Below are 13360 nucleotides of genomic sequence, written 5' to 3'. Positions count from 1 at the left end.
TGAACCCGTACTCTCTTGGATCACATGAGCAGGCTTCATACCAAGTTCATGCAGACTCGTTTCCAAGGAAAGACTGGATGAGCAGCTAACCAAGTGGCAATGCATTTGGAACAGGCTTTGGCCAGCGGGGCAGAGAATTTGAAGTTCAGTTAACACCATAAAATATGACCTTGAAATCCTGGTTGTTTGGCTGTGAGAGATGTATATGGAATACTGACAAATATACTCAGCTTTCTAGATATTCCAGGGTTTGTCCTCGCATTAAGCTAACTCATTGGGGCTTTCTATTCCAATCCTGTGGCCACTCAGAATGGCGTTTCTTAAACTGCTTTTGCATCATATTTTACCTGCAGATATGGTAGAGAGATCCTCAAAGTCTGTGTAATTTGCATTCCTGTACGGATGTGCTGAAGGAAGTGCTGTATACTTTACCTAGGTTCCTCTTGGGGGGGGGGGGCTAGTGGAAAAATGTCTAGCAGGCCTTGGTATCAGGAAGTAGTTGTGTTCAGCATGAGAAACTAACTTGTTTCTATGCTTTCTTCTCCACAAATTACATGACTGGTCTTGTTTCCTTTGCTTTGGCTCCAAGGACATGAGAAACCAATGTGCAACTTGCCTCTGGCAACCAGCCCCACTTCAGAGCAGCCGACACGGAGTAGCATAACTGCACCCTGGCTTTAATTTTTTTCCTCCTCACCCTTATTTTCCTTTCCTCCCCCAATCCCAATTTCCTTAATTGCATATGATACATGTATTTCTTGTTGCTATGTTTTAAGCACTGAGGCATGCTGATTCAAAAACAATGTTTTTTAATATTAGGAGGTAGCAATAGCTAATTAATTCTAGAAGGAAAACCCAAGATTGTGGTTAGGGCTATGTGAACTATGCGTAACCCTAGATATGTAAGGAATAATCCTAGGGTCACACAGGGTTACATTTGCAATTTTCAAACCTGGGTCAGTCATTTCACAAGTCCCCTGGCTACTCCCTGGCTGGTCTTCATTTTCTCTCCATGACAGACATTGCCAAGTGAGTGGTCACCCACAGTCCTGCTTTCTTGCCAGGGAGCTAGCTAGCTGTCTCTCTAGGGTTCAGCTTATCTGTATAGTGAAGAGGAAAAACCATCAGTAAAAGATTCCTTACCATCAAGTCCACTTTGATGCATGGTGAGTCTATGTGTGCCAGGGTAGATGGTGTTCAGTGGCTAGTTTTTCAGAAACAGACCATCAGCCTTTTTTTCAGAGGTACCTCTACGTGGACTTGAACTTCAAATCTTTCCGTTGCTTGCTAACCATTCATACTACCCAGGGACTCAACCATTCTAAATAAGGTTGCATGCCTAAAACTGATTGTCACTGAAGAGAGAAAAATGTAGGCAACTAAGCACCAGAAAGTGTTACAACCCGGTTGGAAAAAATTGACTGGATTTTTCTTATCCTGAGTTCTCATAAGGCATAACCAGAGTCATGAAGACCGTGCGGCCAACAGCTAAGTCTAGCCTCAATCCTATGAGCACTTTGAACTCAGATTAGGCCACAGCTTCCTCAAAAAGGGTGAACGTGGTCGGGATCTATTGAATGATACTAGATATCTGTATTGGCTCATTTCCCCTTCTCCCAGCCAAAAAAAAAAAAAAGAGGTAGATCTGTGAATTCACTTACTTCGAATTTGTTGGGCAGCTCTTGTGTTCGCTCTCTGCCAAGGGAATGATTACAACCAGATTTCAGAGAAGATAAACAGAGGCTACAGGTAAATCACCCAACTAACAGGACCATGTAGTGCAAAGCAAGAGCTAAGGGAAGTCACAGGCGGCTTCTGGGGTGTGATTATTGGTAGCAGTGTTAGACATGGATTTATAGGAAGAGGAGCGATGACATCCTAGCAAAGGCCCTTGAATGAGGAAACACATGGAGACAGAAATCAGAATGGGGAGGATCTGTGCGGACACAAAGACCCATCTGGAGGAACTTTCTGAGGAAGAAAGCCGGCTCTAGAAGGAGACTCTGGAGTATTTGGGTGCTAACTTCAGATATTTTAAATGGACTTGATAGATCCCAGGAAGTTCCCAGGTTATGGCACTGCTGCTGCTGCTGCTGCTTCGGTTTCTTTACGTGCACGAGCAAGAGTTTGGTCTTAAAGAGAACCTAAAGGAGTGGAACCCAGCCAGGAAATGTCAACAGGAATCCAAAAGAGAGTTTTGAAAGGTGTGCTGGCATGCTTCCTGAGCAACAGCAAGGAAGGGCTGATTGAGGAGACTTGTGAAATGGTAGCTGGCCCTGTGTTTGAGCAATGCCTGGTAATGCTGGCTCTGGGGTTTTGCACATGGAAATTTTTACATAAAGCTCTCGCCCCTCACCATGATTATGCCAGATGCATATCTGTTCATTCTCATGTCCGGGGAGCTGTGGATGCTCTGTTGGACTGGAAGGTCCCCTCTAAGGATGCATTGTTTCTAACTATTAATGGATGTAAACTAAGAGAGGATTTAAAGTCTGGCACTTATGTCCCAGGGTGGCTGAAAGTGCAGTAGAAAAAGAACCCAATGAGAGTTAAGGTGAAAGTAAGGCAGAAGACAAAGGGACTCCATGCATAGGTTATGAACAAAAATATCCATCAGCTTGGCAATTGATTGACCATGAAGTGATCCTGTGACCCCCATTGGTCCCATAAAGGATAAAGATTTCCCTTTGTCCAGACAGAAAATCTTCACATAGAAATAGAGGGGACTGATTAGGACACTTTTATAAAGTTCAGGTAAATACTTATATGTGTGTATGTATTTGTGTGTATTACACAAAAGGGCTTCAAAAAGTTTGTGGAACACTGAATTGAAATATAATGGAATTTTTCCACAAACGTTTTGAAGCATGCATGTGTGTGTATGTAAAACCTTAGTGTGTGTACCCATGTATATAGAACCAGACAGCATACTATTCTTCTATATGTAAGGTCGCTATGACTTGGCACTGTCTCTAAAGCGCCTAAAATCAACAAACATATGTATCTACACACACACACACCTCTTTATGAAACATTTGCCACATCAACATGTTAACATTTTTATATGGATAATACAGTGACGATTAAGTTCCTCATGTTATATGGTTCCGCAATTTTCCATCACCCTTTAACAAAAGCTCAGTGAACACTTTTAAGGACTGGCACAATATAGGACCCCACAGCATGAACCCCCCAAATTGACTTGCTTCTACCTCAATCCAGAGGCCACGTGTTGCTGACATTTGTGTCAGGTCTTCCCTTGGGTTGTTTTTGTTTTGCAAAAGCTAAAACTAACAATGAACTACTTTTTTAACGTCCACCTTTTCATCTCCTGACGACATCTGTAAACGTAGAACACCAACTTTGTACATTGGTGAGTCTCAAAAGCAATGCATATAAGAATTAGCTAGAAAGCTGGTTTCGAAGTGGAGATTCCAGGGCTCACCCCGCAAGGAGACGGTAATTTAGTAAGTCTGAAATGAAGCTCAGGAATCCCCATTAACTAACATCCCAGGTGACACTGGGGTTGCTCATCTCTAGATCATGCATTGAGAACCTTGCTAAATCCATCCATGCCCAAATCAAATTCATAAGCTAACACTGATCAAGAAGCCTTTGAGAGCATGACATGTTTGTGCATGAGTATTTGGGCTCATTTTGCCAGGGCAGAAGCTGACATAAAGTCATGCTACGAGATGCCGATGATCCCAGTGTAGGTTTAAAGCAGGGACAGAATTTTCTCCCTAGAGATGTTGCATAATATTAGTCCAAGCGGCATTTATTATTCACCTTCAAACAGTGTATTGCTAGATCTCTTGATGAATTTCCAGGGCGAACAGGCTCCTACAACTCCCTTTCCTCTCCCTTCCAAGGGCAAAAATGCAGCTCAAACACAGCCAAGATTACTGAGCTTTTAAATTACTGAAGATTTAAATTACCCTTGAAGTCAGAAACTTCTCTGCTCTGTCCTGAAATTACCCGAAAGCCACAGGGGCTCTCACACCACTGTTTTCTTCCCCTTGTGGAGAAGGCAAGGAAGCTAATCGCCTGTATTACAGAAGTGTCTCAGAAGAAAAGTCTGATGATTACTTCCAAATTATCTGCCACTGAAACCTATGGAGCGAGAGTGTCATCAAGACGGAGAACTATGTGGACATACTACATGGACCCTTTTCGGAAAAGTTTCAAGAAGAAACAGATGCAGATGAAAATCCTGGGACCCTGACCCTCAGAGGAAAGGCTAGAGAGGAGAATGAATACCAACTAGAAGAAGCTGAACAAAAGCAGTGAGAGATGAGACCGAAGGATGAATTGTCTACTAGCCTGAGCTTACATGGACATCTTTAACTTTTTTTTAACATTTTATTAGGGACTCATACAACTCTTATCACAATCCATACATATACATACATCAATTGTATAAAGCACATCTGTACATGCTTTGCCCTAATCATTTTCAAAGCATTTGCTCTCCACTTAAGCCCTTTGCATCAAGTCCTCTTTTTCCCCTCCCCTCTCCCCTCTCCCTCATGAGCCCTTGATAGTTTATAAATTATTATTTTGTCATATCGTGCCCTACCTGGCATCTCCCTTCACCCCCTTTTCTGTTGTCCGTCCCCCAGGGAGGAGTTCACATGTAGATCTTTGTAATCAGTTCTCTCTTTCCAACCCACTCACCCTCTACCCTCCCATATCGCCCCTCACAGCCCTGGTCCTGAAGGTATCGTCCACCCTGGATTCCCTGTGCCTCCAGCTCCTATCTGTACCAGTGTACAACCTCTGTTCTATCCAGTCTTGCAAGGTAGAATTCGGATCATGGTAGTGGGTGGGGAGGAAGCATTTAGGAACTGGAGGAAAGCTGTATTTTTCATCGGTGCTACATCGCACCCTGACTGACTCATCTCCTCCCCTAGACTCCTCTGTGAGGGGATCTCCAGTGGCCAACAAATGGGCTTTGGGTCTCCACTCTGCACTTCCCCCTTCTTTCACTGTGGTAAGATTTTTTTTTTTTGATGATGCCTTATACCTGATCCCTTTGACACCACATGATCGCACAGGCTGGTGTGTTTCTTCCATGTGGGCTTTGTTGCTTCTGAGCTAGATGGCCACTCATCTTTAACTTTTGCAAGAAGCATTCCATCAGAAAATAGTCTGGCACACTGGTTGCTAACAACAAGGTGGAATCCTGCCTAGTTCCTCAAACCCTCCTGGTGACTAGAAGGGTACCTAGTCCCTTCCTCATTCACTCAGTGGCCCATGACACACACACCCCACCCACTGTGCAGTCCCTGCCCTTATGGATGAGGTGCTACGTATACCTGCCTGCATCTAGAGCAGTGGTTCTCAACCTTCCTAATGCTGTGACACTTTCATACAGTTCCTTATGTTGTGGTGACCCCCAGTCACAAAATTATTTTTGCTGTTACTTCATAACTGTCATTTTGCTACTGTTATGAATTGGGAGACCCCTGTGAAAGGGTCGTTTGACAACCCCCCAAAGGGGTCACGACCCACAGGTTGAGAACTGCTGATCTGGAGGCACAAGAACTGATAAAGAATTCAAAAGAATGGTATTTGGATTGAGATAAATTTATACACCAACCAGAAAAGCTAGTGGTGAAGAAATTGAAGAATTTTACCAAGGACTTCAGTCAGAAATTGATCAAATGTGCAATCAAGATGCATTGATAGCTATTGGTGATTGGAATGCAAAAGTTGGAAACTAAGAGGAAGTAATAGTAATTAGAAAGCATAGGCTCATTGATACAAACAAACCTAGAGACCGCATGATTCAATTTTGCAAAACCAATACCTTGTTCATAGCAAACACATGCCTTCAACAACACAAAAGGTGTATATGCACATGGACTTCCCCAGGGAGAATACACAGAAATCAAACTGACTACACCTGTGGGAGTACACGACAGAGAAGCTCAATATCAGGAACAACAGCAGACTAGGGGCTGATTGTGGAACAGACTACCAATCTCTCATATGGAAGTTCAGGATGAAGCTGAAGAAAATTAAAACACGTTCACGGAAGCCAAAATGTGACCTTGAGCCTATCCTGCCTGAATTTCAAGAACATCTCGAGACCAGATTGACTTCCCGCTGAGCTGTGGGAGGACATCAAGACCAACATTCACAAAGTAGGCAAAAGGTCATAAAAAGAAAGAAAAGTTAAAGTGGATGTCAAAGAGACTCAAACTCACTGTTAATCATAGACTAACTAACAAATGGAAGAAAGAATGAAGTTACAGAACTGAATAAGAAATGGCAACGGGCAGCTTGAGAAGACAAAGTCAAATATTATAACAAAATGTGAAAGGACCTAGAATTAGAAAAACAAAAGGGAAGAACATGCTCAGTTTCATATCTGAAACTGAAAGAACGCAAGAAACTTTAAAAGTGGAAACTTTAAAAGATTCAAGAGGCGAAATATTGAATGATGCAGGAAGCAGCACAAGAAGATGGAAAGAATACACAGAGTCATTGTACCAAAGGAACAAGTCAACAGTCCACCATTTCAGGGCATAGCATGTGAGCAAGAACCAATGGTGCTGAAGGAAGAAGTTCAAGCTGCGCAGAATGCATTAGCCAAAAACAAGGCTCAAGAAATTGATGGAATACCCATAGAAATGTTTCAGAAAGCTGATGAAGCTCTCACTCAGCTATGCCAGGAAATTTGGAAGACAGTTACTTGGCCAACTGACTAAAAGAGACTCATATTTGCCATTCCAAAGAAAGGTGACCCAATAGAATGTTCAACAATATCATTGATCTCACACACAAGTAAAATTTTGCTTAAGATCATCCAACAGCCCCAATCCAAACTATGTGGACACCCTCCTCACCCCCAAGAATTCACTTCAGAGGACAGAACTTAAGCTACACCTTGGGGAGAGAGGCACATCTGATCAGAGCACCCAGAAGCAAATGAAGACAGGAGACAGAGTGGAACACATCCTGACCTACCAAGCCCCGAGGACAATATTCCTGCTCAGAGAATCCAATGCATAGAGAGGACCGTAAGACCTGCCCCACACACACACACAAAAAAAACCACATCCCTCACAGACCCATAGCACTACAGGAACAACACTGGAGGAAGAGTGTGGGAATTGTGCCAATCTGACCCCACCACACCAGGGCGAAAAGCTAAGGGTATGCAACAGAGCAACAAGGAGAGCAAAGCAATGAAGTCCCTGGGGAATACCAAAAAATAGATTTGAGGGCCAGGTATGTCACCCCATCAGATTCCAACAGAAAACACTCCTAAGGGTCAACAAACAGACCTGGAACTATTATAGGTTTATTAGTCCTTGGTTTTTTGCTGTTTTGTTTTTGTTGTTTTATTTTGCTCTGTCTTGTTTTTGTGCTTATTATTGTCTCTGCATGTCTATCTAGATAAGATAGGTGGTATAAACAATCCGGGGGAGCAAACAATGGGACTGCTGATTCTGGGAGGGGTGGGGGACACGGGCGAGGGGGAGGCAGGGGAAAGGAAGTAGGTATTAACAAACCCAGAGACAAGGGAACAACAGGTGATTTAAAAGTGATGATGAGAAGGGTGCATGATGCCTGGTGGGGCTTGATCAAGGGCAATGTAACCGAGGGGAGTTACTGAAACTCAAATGAAGGCTGAACATGAGAGTAGGACAAGAGGAAAGTAAAAGGAAATAGAGGAAAGAACTAGGAGGCAAAAGGCACAGGCATGTACGTATGTAAATGTATTTATATATAGTTATAGGGAAATAGATCTGCGTGTTCATATCTGTATGTTAGAAATTAAGGTAGTAGATGGACATTGGGCCTCTACTCAAGTACTCCCTCAATACAAGAACACTTTGTCCTAATAACCTAGCATTCCGTGATGCTTAGCTTCCTGACACAATTGCTCAAAACCAAATGAATGCATAAGCAAATGTGGTGAAGAAAGCTGATGGTGCCTGGTTATCAAAAGATATAGTGTCTGGGGTCTTAAAGGCTTGAAGATAAACAAGCGGCCATCTAGCTGAAAAGCAACAAAGTGCAGATGGAAGAAGCACACCAGCCTATGTGCTCATGAGGTGTCGAAGGGATCAGGTGTCAGGCAACAAAGACCCAGAACAAAAAAAAAATCACACCAATGTGAATGAGGGGGAGTGCAGAGTGGAGACCCAAATCCCTTCTGTAGACAATTGAGCATCCCCTTACAGAAGGGCCACAAGGAAGAGACAGGGTGCAGTATAGCACCAATGAAACATAAAACCAAAGTTCATAAGGGAGGGAGTGGCGGGTAGAGGGGGAAAAATGAGGAGCTGATATCAAAGGCTCAAGTAAAAAGAAAATTTTTTGAGAATGATGATGGTAACAAATGTACAAATGTGTTTAACTCAATGGATGGATGCATGAATTATGATAAGAGCTGTAGGAGTCCCCAATAAAATGATTTTTCAAGAGAGAGAGAAATAATCAACAACAGCAAAAAAATTAAAAGATCCTCCAACAATGGCTGCAAGCAGTATATCAACAGAGAACTGCCAGAGGCTCAGGCCGAATTCAGAAAAGGACGTGCAACAAGGGATATGATTGCTGGTGTCAGGTGGATCTTGGCTCAAAACAGAATACTAGAAAGATGTTTACTTGCATTTCATTGACTATGCAAAGGCATTGGACTAATTCTACCTTACAAATCCGACTAGACCAGAGGATGTACACTGGTACAGATAGGAACTGGAAACACAGGGAACCCAGGACAGATGAACCTTTCAGGCAATACTGGGAGGGTGGAGAGAAAGTGGAGTAGAAAGGGGGAACCAAGTACAAGAATCTACATATAACCCCCTCCCTGGGGAATGGACAACAGAAAAGTGGGTGAAGAGAGATGTAGGATAGTGTAAGACATGGCAAAATAATAATAATTTATAAATTACCAAGGGTTCATGGTGGGGGGTGGAAAGGGGAGTCAAAAATGAGGAGCTGATACCAAGGGCTCAAGTAGAAAGCAAATGTTTTAGAATGAGGAAGGCAACAAATGTACACATGTGCTTGACACAATGGATGGATGTATGGAGTGTGATAACAGTTGTACGAGCCCCCAGTAAAATGATTTTTTTAAAGGCATTGGACTGTGTAGACTGTGGATCACCTTGAGAACAGAAATTCCAGAATACTTCATGGTGGTCATTTGGAACATGTACATGGATCAAAAGGCAGTTGTGTCAACAGAACAGGGAATGATACTGCGTGGTTTAGTCAGGAAAGCTGCCCTCAGGGTTGTAGCTTTTCACCATATTTGTTAAAGCTGTATGCTGAACAGGTCTACACACGCTAATTACATGAGAAAGGGTGTGGCATCAGGATGGGAGGAAGACTTATTAACCACCTGTAATATTCAGATCACACAACCTCGCTTGCTGAAGGTGAGGAGGACTTGAAGCACTTGCTGATGAAGGATTTTAGCCTTCAGTATGTATCACAACTCACTGTAAAGAAGACCAACATCTCACAACTGAAGCAATAGGTACCATCGCGATAAATGAAGAAAAGGTTGAGGTTGTCAAGGATTTCTTCTTGCTTGAATCCACGACCAATGCTCATGGAAGCAGCTGTCAGGGGATCAGAAGACGTATTGCATCAGATACATCTGTTGCACAGGACCTCTTTAGACTATTGAGGAGCAAGGATATTTCTGAGGACAAAGATGCACCTGACCCAAACCATGGCATTCTCCATTGCATCATATGCATGTGAAAGTTGGGTGTGGAATAAGACAGACTAAAGAAGAATGGGTGCATTTGAATTGTGGTGCTGGAGACGAATATTGAAAATACCATGGACTGCTGAAAAGACAAACTGATCTGGATTGGAAGGAGTAAGGCCAGAGTGCTCCTGAGAGGCAAGGAACGCTATGCTTCATATACTGTCAGGAGAGACCAGTCCCTGGACTGGTCATCATGTTTGGCAAAGTGGAGGGATGTCAAAAAAGGAAGAAAGCCCTTGACAAGACCTTTACAGAAGTAGAAAGTCTTGGCTTTCTCCTACGGAGCAGCGGGCCATTCTGAAGGACTGACCTTGCGGTCAGCAGCGTAAGGCGTGACCACCATGCCACCAGGGTTCCTGTGGTGGTGTACATGGGGGGGAATTATGAAGGGTTCTTTGGCATAAGCAAACAATTTGGAGGAATGACTTGCTGGACAGAGGGACTCAGGCTCACTGGACACCCAGGACACTGGTCATCGCATCGTTCATTAAGACCCCATGCCACAGCCGGCTATGGTGATTAGTTACGAGTGTCTTCAATGCTTGTGAGCACCATCTACATTGCAAGGATTTCCCTCTTCCTTTCTGGAGCAAAGACATGGAAACAATCAGTCCAATGGTCTAACGCACCAGGAGGACACCAGTCTTCACCACCCTAAGACGAGAACAACTAGATGGTGCCTGGATACCACTACCAACTGCTCTTAAAGGGATAACATTAGACAATTCTGGGTCAAGTGGGAGGAAAATGTAAAACAATATTCTAATTCATAAAAGAAACCAGAGATACTGGTCAGGTAAATCTGGTAGGATACCCAACATTATGGTCCATAGTCACTTTTCAGTCTGGAACTGAATTCACATTCATGTTAGAATAATCAAACATTTAAGATCAAAAAGGTAACATTTACCCAAGGGCAGAGTTCAAAGGGTTGGGAAAGAAAGGATGGAAACAGGAAATAGAGGGAGGAAGTGGGATAAGCAATGGTACATTGTGGGGATGGCAATGGATGAGCTGAAACAAAATGTGCACGAATAGTTGACTATGATACCGATGATCTGCTCTACAAACTGTCACCACAGTACACCACCAGAGTTCCTCTGTAGTTGACTGAGAGCTTGATCGATTGATTGATCGATTGATTGATTTTTATGTGCTCGGGGAACCAGACTTATTTTAAAAATTAAAAGAAGCACAATATAGTTAGCAGTATAATGTTGTGCCTTCAGCCTCCTTACCAAATTTTTAATTTTAATAAATCATTTTATTGGGGGCTCTTACAGCTCTTATAACAATCCAAACATCAATTGTATCAAGCACATTTTGGCTAAGAAACTTAAACTCGTTTTCAAGGCTGTGTGTTTAATCAGGAGCAGATCAACAGGCCTGTCTTTGGAGGTGTATTTTGGTGGGTTTGAACTTCCAGACTTTGTACTAGTGGTTGAGCACTTACCTGTATTCTCCACCCAAGAATCATTGTAAAGCCAAATAGAAATTATAACAGAAAGAAAAAAATAAGGCAACATAAATACCTGGAACAATTAGATACGATTTTGTAATGTTTCCAACTCTTCTCTAGCACTCTATAATTCAACATGGCTTTTTTTCCAGATATTAATGAAACAAACTCATTTCTTGTGCAATAATTTCTGCCTGAATCACCATTCTTGTTTCTGACCCATAACGACCCTCTCTGAAGTAGAGCAAAAGGTTCCCTGGTCCTGAGCTACCTTCCAATCGTTACTATATTTGAGCCCATTGTTGCAGCCACTGGGAGAATCCCTCTTGTTGGAGGCCTTCCCCTTTTTGACGACCCCCGACTTTACCAAGCCTGGTGCCTTCTCCGGGGCCTGTTCTCCCCTGATAACGTGCACCGGAGAGGGAGTCTCTCCATCTTCGCTTCTAAGTAGCATCCTGAGGGCACTTCTTCTTGGACAGATGTGTCCATTCTTCTGACTGCCCAACACTACAGTGCAATGAATGTAGTTCAGAAGAAGAGCAAACTACTGCTAAGCCAACAACAGGGATGACGCTCAAAAACATGATTCTGAGCAAAAGACCCAGCCACAGGAGAGCACTTCCTGTCTGATTGCAGTCGCATGAACTTTGCAAACAGACACAGTGAGTGGTTGAGTGGGTTAAAGGGACTGGAGATAACCGCATGAGTGAAATTGATGAAATATTACTTAGGAATGTTCTATAACATGTTACATGCGTTTATAATCTTTGCACTTAACTGTGTGCAATGTACTGCCTGTAACTGTGCTTCCTCTCTTTAATTAAGATCATTTTACTGGGGGCTCTTACAGCTCTTATCACAACCCATACACAGATCCATTGTGTCATATGCTTCCATTTTTAAGAAGAAGAGTGCACCCTTGAATCCTAGAACATGTGTAAGCCATACGGCCAGTAGGAACTCCCAGTGAAAGCGACACAGGTAAGATTAGCCGCCTCCTCCTCAAGCTGGGGACAGACTCTCCCTTCCAGCTCCCGCTCTTTGCTCAGTTTTGCTCCACATCCATCTGGGCATGAAGCTCAGCAAACAACCCTACCGCCCATCAAATCTAGTCATACCACGCGTTTTTTTAAATTTTAAAAAAAGATCATTTTATTGGGGCCACTTACAGTTCTTATAACAATCCATGCATCAATTGTATCAAACATATATGTACATATTTTGTCATCAATATTTCCTAAGCATTTACTTTCTATTGAGCCCTTAGTATCAACTCTTCTTTCCCCTCTCTCCGCCCCCACCTTCATGACCCCTTGATAAATTATAACTTATTATTATTTTCTTATCTTACACCAACCACTGTCTCCCTTCCCCTATAGTTTCTGTTATTTGTCCCCTCGGGTGGGTGGGTAATATGTCAATCATTGCCATCAGTACCCTGTTCCTCCCCTCCTCTCCCCACCTTCCCCGTCCCCTCCTGGAATCGCTGCTCCCATTGCTGTTCCTGGATTCCATGTGTTGTGAACGCTTTTCTCGTATTTGTACCTATGCACATGCTCTGGTCTAGCCTGCAGTAAAAGGTAAGACTGCGGTCAAGATAGTGTGGGGGGTGAGGAAACCTCAAGGAACCAGAGAAATATTGTGTGTTTCATCGATGCTTTACTTCACCTTAATTGACTCATCCCTTCCCTGTGACCCCTCTGTGAGGGGAGGTCCCATTGTCTAAAACTTGGTTTGGGGTCTCTGCTCTGACTCTCCTCATTCTCAACAATATGGTTTTCATTTGTTTATTTGTTTTGAGTCTTCTGATGCCCATTATCTGACCCGTCAACACCTCGTGATCACACAGGCTGGTGTGCTTCTTCCATGTGGGTTTATTGCTTCTATGCTAGATGGCCACTTATTTAACTTCAAGTCTTTAAGACTAGATTCTATATCTTTTGATAACCAAGCACCATCAGCTTTCTTCACCACATTTGCTTATGCACCCATTTTGTCTTCAGCGATTGTGCTGGGAGGGTGAGCATCACAGAATGCCAGGTTGTTAGAACAGAGTTGTTTTGCATTGAGAGAGGATCATGCCAGACTTTTTGAAAACCTTCCTGCAGGTTTTGGATCATGGGGTAGAAGGGTGGGGTCTCATTATGGAGTGCAGG

The sequence above is a fragment of the Tenrec ecaudatus genome, chromosome 8 (assembly GCF_050624435.1).
Source record: "Tenrec ecaudatus isolate mTenEca1 chromosome 8, mTenEca1.hap1, whole genome shotgun sequence".
In the NCBI taxonomy this organism is placed as follows: Eukaryota; Metazoa; Chordata; class Mammalia; order Afrosoricida; family Tenrecidae; genus Tenrec; species Tenrec ecaudatus.
This window is presented reverse-complemented; position numbering follows the sequence as displayed.